At 49.2% G+C, this 5,228-nt stretch overlaps 1 non-coding gene across 1 annotated transcript; it reads right to left on the bottom strand.

Moving 5' to 3' along the window:
- Window positions 1-884: 884 nt before the first annotated feature.
- On the bottom strand, window positions 885-1,040 carry LOC125596543. The gene has a single exon (XR_007331127.1). It is a non-coding gene; the product is annotated as a 5.8S ribosomal RNA (ribosomal RNA).
- Window positions 1,041-5,228: the final 4,188 nt, after the last annotated feature.

The following is a 5,228-nucleotide window of genomic DNA, read 5'->3' as shown; positions in this document are numbered from 1 at the left end:
ATCAAGTCCGTGCGGGACAAGATGAGGGCCGCACAGGACAGACAATAACATTACGCTGACAAATGAAGGAAAGAACTGGAGTTTGCAGTGGGTGATATGGTCTATCTCAAAATGATTACCATTAAAGGTAGAGTGCGGATTTCTTGTAGAAGGAAATTAGATCCAAGATACCAAGGTCCGTTCAGAGTCATAGAACGAGTGGGTAGTGTGGCATATAAGTTGGACTTACCATCCGAGATGGAAGCCTTCCATGACGTATTCCATGTCTCCCAACTCCGGAAGTGCTTGACGGATCGGACGTCTTAATACCAGAAATACCATCTGATCTAGGTACGAACCTAACTTTGGAAACAAGGCCGGTTCGGATCGTAGATAGGATGGAAAAAGCGCCTTGGACGGAATTTACCGCCTGATTGGGGCTGCATTCCCAAACAACCCGACTCGTAGACAGCGCCTAGTGGTGCGACAGGGTCCAGGCACGACAAGGCTCTCACCCTCTCTGGTGCCCCTTTCCAGGGAACTTGGGCCTGGTCCATCGCTGAGGACGCTTCTCCAGACTACAATTCGAACGCCAAAGACGTCCGATTTTTAAGCTGGGCTTTTCCCGGTTCGCTCGCCGTTACTAAGGGAATCCTTGTTTGTTTCTTTTCCTCCGCTTAAACTCAGCGGGTGATCCCGCCTTACCTGGGGTCGCGTTGAGGACTTCGGGTCATCAATACCTTTTGGACCGGAACGTCTGACTATATGATGAGAATTGAATTCACCAGCGCATGTCAAGATGCTCCTGGCTTCGTTAGCTCAGATTTTGGCCAACCGCATGCGGTAACACACGGGAGATCAGCTTCCGTCCCATATCCTCAAGAGGATGGGGGTACGATGATTTGTGATACTCAGGCAGACGTGCCCTCGGCCAGAAGGCTTGGGGCGCAACTTGCGTTTAAAGACTCAATGGTTCACGGGATTCTACAATTCACACCAAGTATCGCATTTTGCTACGTTCTTCATCGATGCGAGAGCCGAGATATCCATTGCCGAGAGTTGTTTTAGACTTTACATTGCAGCACTGCTTCCGAACAAACACCGTCTCCAGGTTGGCGAAAGCAGGCTGTTTAGTTGCATTTTCCTTGACACTTTTCGTGCTGGGGTTTGGTGATATCCGGAAGCTATGCGTACGATCCAACCAAAACTGAAGTCTTGGGCATGGATGAACGCATAACCACGGAATCGGTAGGCACAATAAGAAACCGGCCTACCGAGAGTGATGATTCATCGTTCTCAGGTCGTTCTATTTCCAGGGTACGACAATGATCCTTCTGCAGGTTCACCTATGGAAACCTTGTTACGACATCTCCTTCCTCTAAATGATAAGGTTTAGTGGACTTCTCGCGACGTCGCAGGCGGCGAACCACCCACTTCGCCATGATCCGAACACTTCACCGGATCATTCAATCGGTAGGAGCGATGGGCGGTGTGTACAACGGGCAGGGACATAGTCAACGCGAGCTGATGACTCGCGCTTACTAGGAATTCCTCGTTGATGACCAAAAATTGCAATGATCTATCCCCATCACGATGAAATTTGAAAGATTACCCGGGCCTGTTGGCCAAGGTGTGAACTCGTTGAATACATCAGTGTAGCGCGCGTGCGGCCCAGAACATCAAAGGGCATCACAGACCTGTTATTGCCTCAAACTTCCTTGGCCTAAACGGCCATAGTCCCTCTAAGAGGCCGGTCGTGAAGGGATGCCTCCACGTAGCTAGTTAGCAGGCTGATGTCTCGTTCTTTAATGGAGTTAACCAGAGAAATTGCTCCACCAACTAAGAACGACCATGCACCACCACCCATAGAATCAGGAAAGAGCTCTCACTCGGTCAATCCTTACTATGTCTGAACCTGGTAAGTTTCCCCATGTTGAATCAAATTAAGCCGCAGGCTCCACTCCTGGTGGTGCCCTTCCGTCAATTCCTTTAAGTTTCCCCATGTTGAATCATATCAGCACGGTTTGTCTAAGCCAAGGTAGAGTCGCAAGGTCTGACCGGTTGCTAAGCCTTCCGGATTAGGCTTGAGGCTTACTCGGCCGATTGGATCCAGGCCTAAGGCCGGATCAGGTAAGGGAGTCCGTTGGGCCATTGAGCCTGACTCCATTGGCCGGTCGCACCTAGATTCTATCCGGTTAGACGGATTGGTCTTTGGGGACGATCCGGATCTGTTCGTGTGTTCTGTTTATCTATTCTGGACTGTCTATCTGATTCTAAGTCAAGGGGTGGTTGGTTGAATGACTTAGGATACGGTAGGTAGGTTCATACGTTTTATGATTATGTTGACTGAGGTTTATCTAAGTTCTAGGAACCAAGCCAAGCATTATAGAATCAATCCGTTCTATTCTCGGTTATGATTAATGCTTATCTGGTTGTGGTTTCAGGAACTAAGGATGGTTCTGGTCAAGCCAAGGAGCCGTGAAGGCTCGGTCAGTGAGAGGCTGTATAACGTGTGGTTAGATGATGCTAGGGATGAACTAGTGATTGTCTATGAGACTGTTAAGAAGTTGTGTATTGAATCTCGTGTTTCTAAGTAATACAAAGTTTATACATTATTATTCTGCTGTGCAATCTATCCCTTTGTTTATGAACCTCATATTCGAATATGACTTAGTAAAGAAAAGACTTAGAATGAATCAGACAAGCAAAGAAATTAATAAGTAAGCATTCGTATCCAGTTGGGTCGAGAGACCAGGAATGGGTCTTACACTCATGAAGCGCATATAAATCAATTACTTTATTGATTCGAGAAATATCCATACATTGATATAATTCGAGACCGGTCCCGGCCTAATGCCAAAACGAGTCAACTAAACATAAATCCACAATACCGTTTACAAAAGGCATGAAAATCTACATCGGCGGTCCTAACGTCCAACACCATGTTATCCGATCATCCTTACCTAAGCTACCTGCAAAAAGGACAACGGAGTTGGATGAGTAACCTAATGTTACTCAGTGAATTATGATCCCGAACTAACAAATACAACCCCTCTCTATCCCACCCCAAACAATCTAAAGCGAGAGGTTCACCTAACAACAAATCAATCCAATTCAATAGATAACCAATATAAGAAATACGCAGCAGATAATAATAACTATATAACTAACGATATGAAATTATAACCGCTAATAACTAGCTAACCACTTAACCTCAAACTCAACTCAATCTAGGGTTCAACAACCCTCTACAGTAACTACACTATAACTAGGGCCCTTTATGACTTAGTGTTCCTCCTCTATCCTCGGGAATATCCTATCTCCCTGCCACAAAGGCCAGAAGAAGGAACTTTCAATCGAACGTGGCCCACAGTACGTTCGGGCCACTGCTGGTTTTCACACGACGGTTACGGCCCACAGTACGTTCGGGTCACCGCAAGACAGCCCACAGTACGTTCGGGTCACTGCCAGTCACTACCCCATCGGGCAACCACTCAACCATAGGCCATGACCCCGTCTCTCTGAGTGTTCTCGATCCAGCGAATAAGGGGTTTCCTTAAACCTACTGGGTACGCGGTTGAGGAAACACTAAGTCCTTGGTGGGTTACACACAAGCTATATGGCATCACACTCTAACTCTACAACACTAACAACAACATCATCACTAAGGCCATGCGATCCGTCGAGTTATCATGAATCATCAGAACAATGGGCAAAGCTCGCGTCGACCTTTTATCTAATAAATGCATCCCTTCCAAAAGTCAGGGTTTGTTGCACGTATTAGCTCTAGAATTACTACGGTTATCCGAGTAGTAGTTACCACCAAACAAACTATAACTGATTTAATGAGCCATGCGCAGTTTCACAGTCTGAATTCGTTCATACTTACACATGCATGGCTTAATATTTGAGACAATCATATGACTACTGGCAGGCCCTTCCCGTGGACAGTTTGGGTGATTTTGGCCAACGTGGGCTGTCTGTTCAGTACACACAGGATGTCCGTGTGTGTCTGCCAGCACACACATGACGTCCGTGACTGTCCGTCAGCACACACAGGACGTCAGTGGCTGTCCGTGTGTGTCTGTCACCGCACACACGACGTCCATGGCTGTCCATCAGTACACATATCAGCACGCTGGTCCTTGGACTCAGCACGCTGGCCCTTCCCGTGGACTGTTCGGGTGATTTTGGCCCACGTGGGCTGTCTGTTCAGTACACACAGGACTTCCGTGGGTGTCCGTCAGCACACACAGGACGTCCGTGTGTGTCCGTCAGCACACACAGGACGTTTGTGTATGTCCGTCAGCACACACAGGACGTCTGTGGCTGTCCGTGTGTGGCCGTCAGCGCACACAGGACGTCCTTGGCTGTCCATCTGTACACATATCAGCACGTTGGTCCTTGGACTCAGCACGCTGACCCTTCTCGGGGACTGTTCAGGTGATTTTGGCCCACGTGGGCTGTCTGTTCCGTACACACAGGACATCCGTGGGTGTCCGCCAGCACACAAAGGACATCTGTGGCTGTCCGAGTGTGTCCGTCTGTGTCTGACTGTGTCCGTCAGCACACACAAGACGTTCGTGGCTGTCCATCAGTACACATATCAGCACCTTGATCCTTGAACTCAGCACACTGGCCCTTCCCGTGCACTGTTCGAGTGATTCTGGCCCATGTGGGCTGTCTGTTCAGTACACACAGGACGTCCGTGTGTCTCCGCCAGCACACACAGGACGTCTGTGGCTGTCCATCAGTACACATATCAGCACGTTGGTCCTTGGACTCAGCACGCTGGCCCTTCCTGTGGACTGTTCGGGTGATTTTGGCCCACGTGGGCTGTCTGTTCAGTACACACAGGACGTCTGTGAGTGTCCGTCAGCACACACAAGACGTTTGTGTGTGTCCGTCAGCACACACAGGACGTTCGTGTCTGTCCGTCAGCACACACAGGACGTATGTGGCTGTCCGTGTGTGTCCGTGTGTGTCCGTCAACACACACAGGCCGTCCGTGGCTGTCCATCAGTACACATATCAGCACGTTGGTCCTTGGACTCAGCATGCTGGCCCTTCCGGTGGACTGTTTGGGTGATTTTGGCCCACTTGGGCTGTCTGTTCAGTACACACATGACGTCCGTGGGTGTCCACCAGCACACACAGGACGTCCGTGGCTGTCCGTCATCACACACAGGACGTTCGTGGCTGTCTGTGTGTGTCCGTGTGTGTCCGTCAGCACACACAAACATCCGTGG

The sequence above is a fragment of the Brassica napus genome, unplaced genomic scaffold (genome assembly GCF_020379485.1).
Source record: "Brassica napus cultivar Da-Ae unplaced genomic scaffold, Da-Ae ScsIHWf_122;HRSCAF=219, whole genome shotgun sequence".
Taxonomy (NCBI): Eukaryota; Viridiplantae; Streptophyta; class Magnoliopsida; order Brassicales; family Brassicaceae; genus Brassica; species Brassica napus.
Note: the sequence above shows the minus strand (reverse complement) of the source record. Positions and strands in the feature narration are given on the sequence as shown.